This window comes from Daphnia carinata, chromosome 4 (assembly GCF_022539665.2).
Source record: "Daphnia carinata strain CSIRO-1 chromosome 4, CSIRO_AGI_Dcar_HiC_V3, whole genome shotgun sequence".
In the NCBI taxonomy this organism is placed as follows: Eukaryota; Metazoa; Arthropoda; class Branchiopoda; order Diplostraca; family Daphniidae; genus Daphnia; species Daphnia carinata.
The window spans coordinates 1310407-1324824 of NC_081334.1; the positions used below are offsets into that span (position 1 = coordinate 1310407).

At 39.8% G+C, this 14418-nt stretch overlaps 1 long non-coding RNA gene across 2 annotated transcripts; it reads left to right on the top strand.

The window, feature by feature from the left end:
• The first annotated feature begins 8805 nt into the window (after positions 1-8805).
• LOC130695351 (uncharacterized) lies at positions 8806-12099 on the top strand. 2 transcript variants are annotated; one of them, XR_009002365.1, is made up of 12 exons: positions 8806-8921; positions 8978-9096; positions 9159-9377; positions 9457-9608; positions 9679-10205; positions 10267-10340; positions 10424-10532; positions 10598-10790; positions 10856-11087; positions 11172-11195; positions 11272-11460; positions 11519-12099. It is a non-coding gene; the product is annotated as an uncharacterized LOC130695351 (long non-coding RNA). The 2 variants fall into 2 exon arrangements; XR_009002366.1 differs by having other exon boundaries at positions 8978-9087.
• Positions 12100-14418: the final 2319 nt, after the last annotated feature.

Consider the following 14418-nt stretch of genomic DNA (forward strand, 5'->3'; position numbering starts at 1 on the left):
AACAAAAGAGGATAGAAAAACAAACAATAGATGGGGGGAAGGAGAAATTCTATCGTACGCCACGAAGGTTATGGTGCCCAGCACTCGCGCGTCGAATGTGTAGCCCATACATTATTCTTGTCGTTAAAAAAAATAAAAAAAAATGCCGACAAAACATCTACAGTTCGATGTAAAGACAAGAGAATAAGAAGAAGAAGAGGGAGAAATGGGGAAATAACAAAACAAAAAGATATGGACAGTGCTATATAAGCTTTTGGCCTTTTGGCTGCTGGCCTGCTGAAAACGGGCTGGGACGTTTTTGAGACGGTTTGCTGGCCGCCCAATCCCCCCACCCCCCTGCTGTTTTTTTTGTTTTTTTTTCTTGTCTCTCAGTCTACATGCATGTATAGGCTTTTTACATGTCTGTGCCGTACGTGCATATGTGTATGTGTTCAGACTAAAATCGTTTTTCCAGTTTATCTATATCTACAGCAATTATCTATCGTTTGCGCTACGAGTTGCTGTACCACCATCGTTCATTCGCTATAGGAACTGGCAAAACGATCCATTCGGACCGCATTCCAAAGATCGTTCGAAACGAACAATGCCATTACTTGTGCAGATGAATTGGGACACACACACACACACACACACAGTGAGAGTTCCTATAAGAAAAAAAAAAAGAACGATAGCAAGCTTAGATAAAAAAAACTTGTATGGTAAGCCATTTACTATAAGATAGGTCCCCCTCTGTGTAGCTAACAGGTTGCCCCCCTTTTTTATTTTCTCATTCAAGAATTCGATGTCACTCTTGAACTGCCCTTTGCGATGTTTCAGGTCAGTCTAATCGAATAAAGTAGGCCAGACGCAGTTGGCTGCACAGCCAAATGAGTCCACGTTGTGTTGCGTTAAAGAAATCGTCAGTTAACAAGAGAATGTGTTGTGTTCTACCACCGGAAACAGAAACGCAACTCGTTCATTATCCCAATTTTTTTTTTTTTTTTTTTTTTTAAGGAAGGGGGGGGGGGCAGCCGGAAGTAAAGCATTAATTCAGGAGGGCAGGCGGCGAGCAGGCAACAGCAGGCGATGCATACGCATATATATATATATATATATCCAGCAGAGTGAGGAGCACACACAACTGAAAAAAAAAAAAAAATGGGGAAGCATCAACCAACTGCACAAGAAGCGGAGGCAATTCACAAACGACCTACTTGCCTCCGGCCGACAGCCACGTCCCGTCTGGGGCTTTTGTGTCACAGTCATATCTCATAATAAAGAGGCGGCCCCAACATTAGAACGTATACAAAACCGGGGGGGAAAAAAAAAAAAAAGAAGAAGAAGAAGTATAGTACACAAGCATCAGCAGTAACAGCTGCAAAAAGAAAAGAGTAACCTTTAAAAAAAATATATATATATAAGGACCCAAATTTCGAAAGGTATATATATACATATACGATCAATAGCAGTTTATATGCCTTAACATTTCTTGTCATCAGCCCAGAAGGGACAACATTTTCCACATTCCTGGACAGTCCATATACTTGCAGGTACACACAGTCAATAGCTTCAGAAATTGTCCGACTAGCCAACAAATAAAAATAAAAGATAAATAAATAATATTAGTAATAAAAAAAAATAAATAAATAAATGAACATAAGTATAAGGATAGCCCTGTTGTAGATTAAGATCAGAGGAAAGGAAAAGAAAAAGAGAGAGAGAGAGAGAGAGAAACGCTTTCCATTCAGACGAGAGTCTGTGATGGGGACAGGGCGCCATATAACACAACAACTCTGGATTTCCTGGACATGTTCTAAAAAAAAAAAAAAAAAAGAAAAAAGGTCAGCGCTAAATGGTTTCAACGTTTAAGGATAGCAATCCGAAAGCAAGAAGCAAAGTATTAAAGAGCATTTCCGGATGGTATAAAAACGTTAGACAAGGTCGCCGTTCTTCTCAGACATTCGAATTGTACGAGAAAGTGAGAAAAACAAAATTAAAAAAAAAAAAAAAGGGCCCCCGGATCCGAACGCGCACCGGAATGGACTTGTTGAACATTTTATTACACAGCGTTTTTACAGGTTGTGCAGGCCGTACATAATCGCATCACCGTCTTCGCCATCGAGCGGTGCCATTGAGAATCCAGCGAACAAAAAATGAGGAGGAAGAAAGAAGAAGAAGAAGAAAATCATCATCATCATCATAACAATAAAAACTCGGCACGGTTTCTCAGCGGCTCATTCGGACATTATAAAAACATGCACCATCCTTTTCGGTGTTTAGCAGGTTTACCTCCCCCCCCCCCCCTACACCCACCTATGATGTTTTCCACGAAAAAAAAACAAAAAACAAAAAAAAAAAAACAACAGACGCATTTATAAGATGGCGAGTCGGAACCAACGGAGCCTATAGCCATCAAATTGAAATATGTACGAAAACAAGAGAGAAAGAGAGAGAGAGAGAGAGAGAGAGAGAGAAAATGTAGTGTAAAACGAGTTTCGCTCGTTTAACCATGCCGGACATTAGGGAAAAGTTTCAAGCATGCATGTCATGTCGTTAACTTGCTGACCGTGAAGTTCATTGGAGACATTTCCCCTTCCCTTATGCCTGTTGTGTGTAGACCCTGGGCCCAGTCAACTGTAATCGGCCTTTTTACCTTTCAACTGCACCGTATGGGCTCAAACTATACGTCCTTTTTTTTTTATTATTATTATTTTTCTTTTTCTTTTTCCCCATTTCTCATTTTTTTTTCTTTTTTTTTTTTTTTTTTTTGAGGGTCCAACCGTTTTTGGCCGAAAGAGTGGGAGGGGGATATCCTTGATATACGGGCTAGTTAAACGTTCACGATGGAGAGGGAAGGAGTGGGAGGGAAAACGAAAGAGCTTTGGGAAGATGGTCGGTCGAGATGTGGGAAGTTTTGCAGAAGCCGGCAGAGAAAAAGGGTGGGGGGGGGGGGGGAATAAAAGTTTTAAAGAAAAGAAATTGAATTTTATTTCGCTTCGCTTCGATGCGGCCTGTCACACCCTCAGTTTTCACGGTTTGCGGACATCAAAAAGAAGAAAGGGAATGAATTTTCAAAAAGGAGGGGGGGGGGGGGAATCATCAAATCCTTACTTCCTCACGACCGACACCGTAGCCAGTTAGTAAGCGACAAAAAAGGCTAAACCAGGTGGAACTGAGGCCCCCCCCCCTTCTTTTTTTTTTTTTTCTTTCAATATTACGTGTCCATTTTTCGCATTTTTTTTTTTTTGCGTTCCGACATTTCGTCGTGGACGTTCTCCATTTTGCATCGAAAATAGAATTTTGTATATAGTTTGATTGGCTTAATATGTTTCATGTAGCTACAGATGAGTCATTGGCTTTCATAGCTGCGTCATGATAGATACAAAGCAGCAGGGCAGCACTTAGTCTTTTACTGGTATATACAGTATAATTGATCGATGCCATACGCATGAGTGGCACGTTTCAAATGGCAATCGGACAATCTCGCAGAGTTGAAAGAATTAAACACTAAAAGCGTCAGCATCATCAATGCTAAGTTTATAACACAACCAAAACCCCTTCCAAAATTCAAAAAGGATGTAGAAGAAGGAGTGGCCAACCACTTGAAATCTATTAGCGAGCGGTCGACAAAGTAAAAGGCACACTGTCTGTTTATGATCCGTTCGTGTCTTCTTTCTTTCATCCGGTGTGGTCAGTTTTGACGGGTTTCACGAGTGGCCGTCATTGAAATTATTCAGAGAGCTGGAGAGGGAGCTCACATCCTTAAAAAAAAAAAAACATGCCAACGAAATGAGTATGCGCCAAGACGACAGGCCTTAGTCGTCAATCTGCACGGTGCGTGCTGCGCATTCTGCAGTCACGGCGTGAAATCACGAAACGCGGCGACCGGACCACACGCGAGCAAAACGAAATACGAAACAGTGATTAAAAGATCAATAAATAAGTCGGACCCTATTTAATGACGCGTATGCAAATAAAGCGATTGATAAGGAGCGAAAATGGTCGGGAAGCGAGACAAAAAAACAAAACAAACAAAACAAAACAAAACAGGTATGTTTAAAACACACTCATAACAAAAGACAAATAAGCCAACAATAAACAAAACAAGAAAGGTGGCGCCACGTCCCCACAGCTCAAACAATAAAACATAACGACAAACAAAACAAAAAGCAAAAGGAACAACAAAAAAAAAATAATAAAATAAATTAAAATAAAATAAAAAATAATAATAACAATAATAATACCAGCAAAACAAAATACAAATAGTGGCGCCACTTTGTTTCGTTTTTTCTTTTTTAAATCTTTATCTTATTCGTTCCGTTTTTCTTTCTGTCCGTTTTTCTTTTTTGTTTTTTTGTTTTCGGTGCGTCCTTTTGTAGTACGTCCTTGCCGAACACACACACACACACAGCACACCCCACATGGGCAAACACAACACTCGTGCTGAGCGCTGGCACGCAGCAAACCGGTATGTAACACGTTAATGGACAAAAGGCGACGTTCTTTTTCGAAAGGTCCTCACATTCTTCCTCTCATACAAGTGAAAAGCCAACAGACAAGTTATTAGTAAAAGTAATTATGATTTTTCTGAATGCCAGCCGCATAGGTCCAAAAAAACAAATCATAGGCCTTAGATCTGAGCGTGTACGCCGGTCACGTTGGCACGCATTTGCGTTCATAACCAAGTGGCAAAGAGGAAAGGGCGCATTTTCGGCTGTCACCTACAAAAATGAGTGGAGTTTTTTTGGTTTTTTTTTTTTTCGTTAGCTGCGGAGCCCCCCACCCACAACAGAGTCCTCGTTTTTCAAGTTTGGATTTCCTTTCTCCTTACCCTCCCACGGTCTCCTATTTTGTATTTCCTTTTTGAATGATTCTTGGGAAACAGCAAAAAGGAGAACCGCCGCTCGCTGCGACAGCCGGAGAAAAAGGAAGTTTTTTTTTTGTTTTTTTTTTTTGTTTTTTTCAGTGCCGACGTCAAGTGCCGCTTAATTGAAACACTAATGACAGCAGTAACTGTATCCTCCTCCACTTGACTCGCCCGTCCTCCCTCCTCCTCCCTTCCCTCCATGAATCCAGCGGAGCGCTATGCAGCATGGCCACTCGGGGCTTCCAGTTCCCATACACAATGTCTCCAGCAAAAACAGCCTACTTTTTACTCCACCCTTCCATCCACCCCATCGCCCCAACTCCGCCCACTACTCAGCGACGTTGATGGGTTCCAGTCAAAAGTGTTTCTCTCGCTCCAGTGAACCCTAAACCTCCTCATGTCCTTTCTCCTCCGTCTTCCCATTTTATTATTATTCGAAAAGAAAATTTGGAAGGAAAAAAAAAAAGCTAATCCGAAAAGTACATTCTGATGCATTTTCAATATGAACGGAGTTACACCCCAAAAAAAGAAAAAGAAAAGATTGGCCGTTAATAGTCCTAGGAATATAAGGTTTTTTTTTTCTATCTTTAATTGCTGCTAGTATAGAACCACTCGGGGACGCTTGTTTTAAATAGGTCCTTAGTGGCAGTTAAACGACACGAGTGCATTGACGTATAGACAGTACGTATAAGATGTGCAGAGGAGAGACAAGCCCAATGTCGCAGACATAATAAGGTACATGGAGGATATGTGATTAAATGATGGTGTGCGATGGATGTGTATATTCAGCCGTCTTTTTGCAATGCAATCAGACGTAGTGGACAATCAAACGAAGTACTGCGGGGATGCATCCAGAGCAACAATCAAACAAGGTAGTAGCTTTGGCCATGATCGGCCTGACGTGATTACAGGCTGCAACAGCAGCAGGTAACGAATGGCAAGCACGAAGCAAGCGTTTGCTTTTCTGCAAGGCTATGCGAAATGAAGTAGGGCATCTTTGCAAATCTGGTTTTTCAAAAATGTAAACATCTCGCAGCTCCTCCATATCCAGGAATGAACGAACGAAATGTAGTGGCGTATTTAATCCGAGTTATTGCGTCAAAATGCAGCTGCGAATGACGCACCGTTTGAATACCAAAATTTCCATATGAATCCGTCTTTTTTTTTTTTTTTTTTCGGCTCAATGATCAGCTTTTGATCTAAAAAGAAACTTGATGTCGTCTAATCTCCATATCATACATGCGTTTCGACAATTTATTTATTTATTTATTCGTTTTATCTACCCGTCGTTTTCGATTGTTGCTCGCCTTCGGTTACTGGAATCTCCACATACCAGCAGAGCGCGGCGAAGTCTAGTAAATTAAGAACGAGTCGATTTTAATTGCACCTTATCAGTTGGTTGTGCTTCTCTACGAGCCCCCCCCCCCCTTTTCGTTTGCCGCTGCCTCCGCCGCACTTGCCGCCGGCTCGTTTTTTTTTTTCTACCTATAAAAGATTGACAGTAAATGCATGAGCGGCTTGGCAGTCGGGCGCGCACTGTGTCTAAAAAGAATCAAATTTATACGAATGGAAAAATGTACTCTTACACACAAAAATCTATTTGAAAAAAAAAGGGAAAATTCAAGAACATCAATGGGAATTGTAAAAAAAAAAAAAAAAAAAAGAAATATTTTGCTGCATGACTTCTCCGATGCTAAGCGGCCAGAGGTCGGTTCTCATGCGTACGTACGTATTCATCATCGTGATCAATGCGCTTCCCTTTAAAATCCCGATGAATGATGAATTAGCTGTGCGTGCCGCTCCTCTATGGATAAATCCAAACAACACACACACACATTTGCGCACACACAAAAGAAAGGGCCTCGAGCTGGTTCCTCCCTTTCGCTCTCTCTCTCTCTCTCTCTTTATCAGTGGCAGCAGGTAAATGTACTCGCGCATGTAGCTTTATTTTTTTTTTTTCTTTAACGCATTGATATATACATATATATATTTCGTTCTTTTCGTCTTGTATTGCAGCTCTGTTTTTCTTATGCCTGCCTGTTCTTTTTTTTTTCTGGTGGTTGATCGCGCACAAAAAAAAAAACGAGAGAAAAGAGAGGGAAATCAGAAAAGAAAAAGAAAAAAGAGGGCGGAGGAGAAGGAGGAGGCCGGAGCTCCTTCAAAACGATGAACACCTGCCGAGGTCTCTGACTTCAAAGGAGCCGATCGGTCCAGGTTAAATTACGTCCAATTAAGGAAGACTGTCAATAGCCGCAAGGTTTCGTTTCGTCCTTCTCTTTTTTTTTTCTTATTTCTTTACATTTTTTTTTCTTGTCTTTCTTTCGGGGCTTAGCTCTACAGAGAGATCCGCGCTGCTGCTGGCTCACGTCTCTCGTCATACAGGCCCACATAGAAAGAGCCCCGTCACTCTAGAGTATATAGAGGGCCTATGGGCCCAATCTTCTTCAATTGATTTGGCTCGAGCTGATCTCGTATAGGAGCATTCGGAGGTGATCTTGAGCAATGCACCTCGAGCGCAGATTGATGCGCGATGGCCATTAGCCTAGCTATGTTAGGCTAGAGGAGGGGGAACTATAAAAAAAAAAAAAAAAAAAAAACGATGAAGAAGAACGAGAAGGCTGGAACACCTGGGCGCCATTAGGGTCATCAGAAGACCTAGCATCCATCGGGATTGCACCCAACGCTGCTGTTGGTGTCCATCTGTAAAAAAATGCGGAGATCATATACCAGCCGTATACGCTTCATCGTACCGGCTTTCTAACATTTTATTATTATTCATTTGAATTCTTTCCTTTTGAATTTCCCGCTTCTAAAAAAAGGCGAAACAGATTCTCTCGTTGATGGTGTTTTTAGTAGCCTCCTTTCTATTGGGTTCTATCGCTCGTTTTCGTTCATTTATCATCAACAGTGGACGGAGGTGGACAAACAAATAATTGTTTTCAAATTGCCTAACGATCACGACTATCTTTTATCGATGATGATCGTGAGACGAGAGAAACATCGATGAGCGTGGCAGTTGGAAAAACAAATAAGAATAAGAAACATGAAATGGAGCAAACGAGCCTCGGCCCGCGTGATGTTTGAGCGTAATGGCGGATAGCCCTGTCCTCCGATTTCCTTTCGTTTCCTCCCCGTCCTCCCCCCCTCCCAACCTTAAACTTTTCTTTACGCCATGTGTGTAGGGCAACAAAAATATGAGGCTGTACAAATTATACAAACGAGCCGCTTTTGAAATCCGATATACAACATACGATAGGAAATCGATATATGGGAGAGAGAGCGAGAGAGGGAGAGGACAAGCGTGCAATGGGCCAATAGAGTCGGTATTCCAGTCGGGAACAAATAGCGAAGTATGTGGAGTTTTATTTTATTTATTTATTTATTTATTTTTGTTCCTTCGTAGCCTACAAGCGCAAAGCCACAACTGCCATTTGCCTACACGCATGTTTTTGTTTTTAATCAAAGCTATAGAGTTTTTCCTGATTGGAAACATGTCGGGAATTAGTTCAAGAAACGCAGGGAAAGCTTTATTGTTTTTTTTTTTAGCATAAAGGTTTGGCCCCACCAGCAATTTGAGAAGGTGAGTAAAACTTAAAACGGTGTGAGAAAATAGAACAATGAATTTTGTCATTGTCTGATTCCCGATGCGTATGGAATACGATTGTTCTAATAACAAAAAGAAACTTCACTTTGGTTTTTGGAGCTTTTTTTTTTCATCAGTTTGTCTTTTTTTGACGATTTGTTTATTAGCATTGGTTTCAGTTGACTTTCAATCTCGTTGTTTAAAAGTTGCCGCCGTTGCCAATAATGTTGCGGGCAGTGGTCGGTAGGGGCGCTGCCTTAAAGCGAAGGGTGTCAGGGCGGAGCGTTGAAGATGGGCCCACGTTGAACGGAAAAAGATGGCGCTTTCGTCTGCTGGCTTTTCCGAACAGTTGGCCAACTCCTTAATTCGTATGTGAGGTCATAGCTCAGACATTCTAATTTACAAATGATGTTAATTCTTGGACTTTTTGATTTGTTTTTAATTGTTTGATTATTCCAGTGGTGTCCACGTTTGTTCGTCATAGCTTAAAGGGTATTTTGATTAATCAAAAATCAACAAAAATTTATCGGTACATCATATGTTTTTAGGTCGTACACCATGGCATGCTGATCAGCATGGTGGAAATCTTCTTGACTGAGCTTAAATTCGCACATGTCTCGATTGAGAAAGTTTATGTCAACAAAATTTTGCAAAAGAGGTATTCTAGGTAAAATGGCAGAAAGTATTCACAAATCAGTTCACTAAATAGTTAAGTATATTTTGTATCAGAAACTGCCGTAATTCATTCTCTGTGATATTTGTGAAATTCCTGGGAGTAGTAATGTGAACCAGTGGATGATATCAAGCTTAAAAAAAAAACAAGAAAAACAATCAACCCAGGAACTGAGGCAGATGAAAAACTAAACTTTAGATGCTGTACTGTAAAGCAAAATGAAACACAACGAAAACGTTCAGAAACAACATAATGCAAACACTGCTTTTAAAATGGTAGTCTTGTACATTTCTGGTTGCAAACTTTATTCTACTAATTATTTCTACACTTTGTCATTTTTAATGTCAAATGCAGGGGCATCTTATTCATTACTATAAGGACCAAAGTTTGGATGTTACATTGCTTTTTAAAAAAACTTTCATTTTCTTTTCCATCCTCTCAAGTAATTCAGTTGCCAGTATGATGAACATTCAAGCTCCCGTTCCGTTCAAGCCATTCCGTAAAAAGTGGGAAGGCTATACTCTTCCCAGTTTTTCATTTTTTGTAAAATTTTTTTTTTTTTTTTTTTTCACCAAGACTGTCGGGAACTTCGCGAACATCTGTAGCCGTTGAGTTTACAGCGAAAAATTTCTTATCTTGGATTAGGACCCACCCGGCTGTTCAAGAAGTTACCTACGATGCGTAACTAAGAAGTAACTAGATGGCGTTAGAAGCACAGAAGCCTACGATGCCTAACTAGCAAGCAACTAGATGGCGTTAGAAGCACGGAAGCCTACGATGCCTACCTAGCAAGCAACTAGATGGCGTTAGAAGCACGAAAGCCTACGATGCCTAACTAGCAAGCAACTAGATGGCGTTAGAAGCACGGAAGCCTACTATGCCTATATAGCAAGTAACCAGATGGCGTTATAAGTACGGAAGCACCAGGGGCGTGGTTAAAATGGTTAACTGGATGAAAACGAGTCTTGGTAATGGACAAATGGTAGACGCACGACATTTTGTTTTTCATCTGTGTCGTCGAGTTAATTTTCTGCATGCCATCAACTGAAAGCGCTCGCCATTTTGGTCTTCCCTCATGCAGGCTGAACTGTCTTCATGATTTGGTAAATTGTAACAGATTTCAACAGAATTATTATTATGGTCGCTGTTATATGAAATTTTTAGGTCTCCTTTTTCTGCCATAAAATGGCAGAAAATTAATGGAAATCAATTTCGTTTATTAAGAACAAAAGATTTAGGTACCTGTTAGTTTAGTTTATGTTCATATTTATGTATTAATGAATTATTAAAAATTCTTCACATAATATCTTTTCTTCTATAGTAATCCTTGGCATAATAAAAACCAAAAAATGATTTGGAAGCATCTGGAGTTTACGGAAGGAATTGCTGCCTGTGTTTAGTTTTGCTTGAGTATTGTCACAACCCTCATGGTATGGCAGAGATAATCATGGTAAAATTGATAAAGAAAATTCTTTTTTCCCCATAAACTTGGCAGTAACACAAACTAATGGAGGTCATGAAGTATAGCCCTAAGGTTGGTAAAGCTATATACAAGGATAGCAAAAAACAAACAAAGGTGTCAAAGGCATGTTAAGTCATACACAGAGCATTTTTTAAAAATTATTTCTCAGAGTAGTAGTTGATTCATCAACTATGCCAAAAGATTCATTTCAACACAAACATCAAAGGTATGTATACTTCAGAAATTATTAACGTAACCAAAAAAAAACCATAAATGACATTTCATTTATAGGTATGTTGTGCAGTGGAGCCATTGGGTTGGTAGTGTCTATCAGAGTGACATCAAGTTGTACAAAATAGTAGAACAGAATTGTCAGAGTATAGTCGAGCTCTCTGTGACCATGGCAGAAAATCGTAGCATTTGCCGTCAGCTGCAATTTACATTGTCCATCAGCTTTCAGCTAAGGATAAACTATCAACGTATTCCGCACTTTGGCCTGTATATCCGTAAATTTCGATTGGTCGTAAGTTTGTGCAAATTTTTAGAAGTCAATCACAATTTAAAATTAATTATTGAAAATTTTACAAATTAATTATCGTTATTACAGACCTGTAGAAGTTGAAAGCATCAGGTAATTAGAACCGTGTCCTTTTTTGAATGCTCAAAAAACTAGATCAACATTTTTATTGTCTATTGTCTTGTAAAAGCTAACTACAACATCAAGCTGCTGTCTTGGCTGTTATCTTTTATTGATAGCTGGAAAGACCGCTGGTGTACCGATGGACTCGTCCGAGTACTATGTCACATGTGCGACACGCCACAACGTTCGTTGCTCTCACATACTTCTCTACCGGGATACCAGATTGCTACAAAATGAAAAAATACAACATAACCACGTATGCCACTTCCAACTACTGCACTGAAGTTTCTAAATACTAATTTAGTACTATATAGAAACTCGGGTTTACCGCATTTTAATGTATGCCTCACCAAGCTACATTACCAATTCATCCGAGTACTACACGACTAAACCTGTGTATTGCACAACGACTTGTGTTACGTTAACATATTCTACCAAAGCCTCGAAATATCACCCTTCACTGGTTTACTACACCGACGCTGCCCAATCTTATTACGTCGTGTCCAACTACTACGCGTCAACTTATGCCGCTTCAGTTTACTACACTGAAGATCTGAAATGAAAGTCGGTTGGAGTCTACTTTGCTGAGGTTTCTTTTTACTATATTACTTCGTTTATCTCGCGTTGCTCTTAAACTAAGGCCACAGAATACTACATCACAAATGCTGACAATTACTATATTACCGCATTGCACACATCTCATTTCCGGAATCTTACCCTTCCAGAAGGTGGAATACCATACTACAACCCGAGTTACTATACCGAGAGCAAAAGTTTTTACACCGAATGCATAAAGGCATAATGCACGTAGATAATCCATAATTAAAAATATGGAAAATTGCTCACGTGCATGTATTGTGTCGTTATGACCTGCACGTCTATAGTTCAAAAGATTTTGGGCCCATCTCTCCTGATGCTTGGCGATTGAAATTTTGGTGAAGTTATATAATCAAAATTCATTATTGTGAAAAGTAATGGTTACTGATCACATTCATCAACTTGGAATTGATCAAGTGATTGATGTAGTATCCTCATTTATACCCAATTTAGTCCGTATTTTTATTTGTGTGTATTTCGCGATCACTTTACCATATTTGAATTCATGCAGTAGCCATGAAGTAGAACGGCGTAGTCACGGCTGCGGAACTAGTTGAGCTACGTTTGTTGCGGCTCAGAGATGGCGTTGTCTCTACCAATTCCAGTACAATCCGATATTTGAAATTTTTGCCCCGCTGTTGTGCTTCACATGTTAACATTAGTTTAATGATGCATCATATCGTACCTTGCAATTTATGTGAAGTAGAAGCATGGATCATTTCTTGTTTGAGATACATAATATTGTCTAATATGGTTAACTATCTAAAAGTTAACGCTTTTTACTATGATCTTGTAGTGTAAGCTACACATGTTAAGCTCCAGAGATGGCGTACAAATTGCCAGTATGCTCCGGTATTTGACAGTTTCGACCGCCAGAGTGCTCTGGAGAATTGATATGTTAATAGCTAGGCCCTATTAACATCGGAGCCTACTGGCAATTTGGTGTTATGCTATCTGTGGAGCCTAATGTCGTCTGTCATGTCTGCTGCTTGAAATGTAAACTGCTAAATTCGTTTTTTCTTAACTCCGCTTGCTGTTTTCCCGTACACGTTAGCGTAGTCCTGAGCACGTACTGAACTCCACGCTGACAGTCCTTGAAAAAACTTAGAAGTGCCGTGTAGCACGTGGATCAGAAATATCGGGATTCGACTGACATTCGTAGGTATGAATTTTTTTTTCAACTCCCAATTGTCCACAGTAATCAGTTATTCTTGGCTTGCAAATCAATAGATAATCTTAATATCTGATTAATTTAGAGATGGACAAATTTTGTTTGTCTTCGAAAAGATTAAGATTTTAGTATTGAAATTAAACATCTGCCTTCGTTTTGATCTCTATATAATCTAAATAATAGACTGTTTTGTTCTGATATGAATTTTTCTGTCCAGGTTACTTTATGTTGATGGACTTCGATTACAGCTGTAAAACTATACCTAGTACTTTAAGCATTTACAACACAAGAGCAATATTGAAGTTTCTATAAAAAATGCACCAGCATTCACAAGGGAGTGGGTTCACAGACTGACTAATGTTTTGATTTTGCCCTTGATCTACATAAGTTGTCTTTCAAACGGTAATATGATGTTTTATGGGCACCGTGTATAAAAGATCTTCATCAGCATTCCAGAAACTTCTTCACCGCAGCAGTTATCCTTTGGTAATAATCAGAAATTCTATGCATTTACGGAAAGATCGAGGAATGATTGCTACAGGAACATGTATGAACCCTCAAAATCAGGTGTGATTTTGATCTCAACTCCTTTGGCCCTACGTTACCAACATCCTTTGGGTTAAAAAGCTACGCCTGAGAAATTTCATTAAGGAAAGATCAAATGTATTACTTTCTTTCGTTTGCAATCGGTTTCTCACTTCTAAGGTGCCACCAGCAAACTCAACAACCAGAGGAGTGCTAGGCATTTGCGGGTGAACGTGAAAATAGTTGACCGCCTGTTAATTGTAATTCCGAATTTTGCTTAAATTTTTATTTTCAATGGTGCATATACATAGTTGAGTTGCTGGTAATTGTAATAGCCATCATCCTCTGTTAAGTCCTTCAAAAATCGTAAGACCTATCAAGGTATAATTTTTCTGAGAACATTAAGAACCATCTTTGTTTCCTTCTAATATTTTTCTTCTCTCTAGGTTATTTCATGTTGAAAATTTACATTACGCCGAAAAATACACCAGCAGTCAGCCACCAGACAGTAGGTTTAAGAGGACTACCTTGCCTTGCTGAAAGTGTTAGGTTTCCCTAGGATCTGCGTCATCCGAAACATTCGACTGACTGTCTCCGATTACGTATCTGCTGAAAGTTAATATGTCGTTGTATCGGGCAAGCAAGCTAAAGAAATAAAGTAAGATAAAACGGGGGGGGGGGGGGTTATAAATTATAAAACATGCTTCTCTGTTTGGGCCGATGCGACTTTTCTTTATTCGACGGAACATGCCATTTCAGTTGTGCCGATGGTTCGTGTTTGTGGTAAAACTGGCGCATATTAGCTGATTACCATTCTTCCTTAGACAATGTCTTGTTTGTCACTCGTCCTTTATTTCTCGCAATCCCTTTCGGACAGCATCTTGCATGAGAAACTTTCACAGGGGAAATAGATTATCCGCT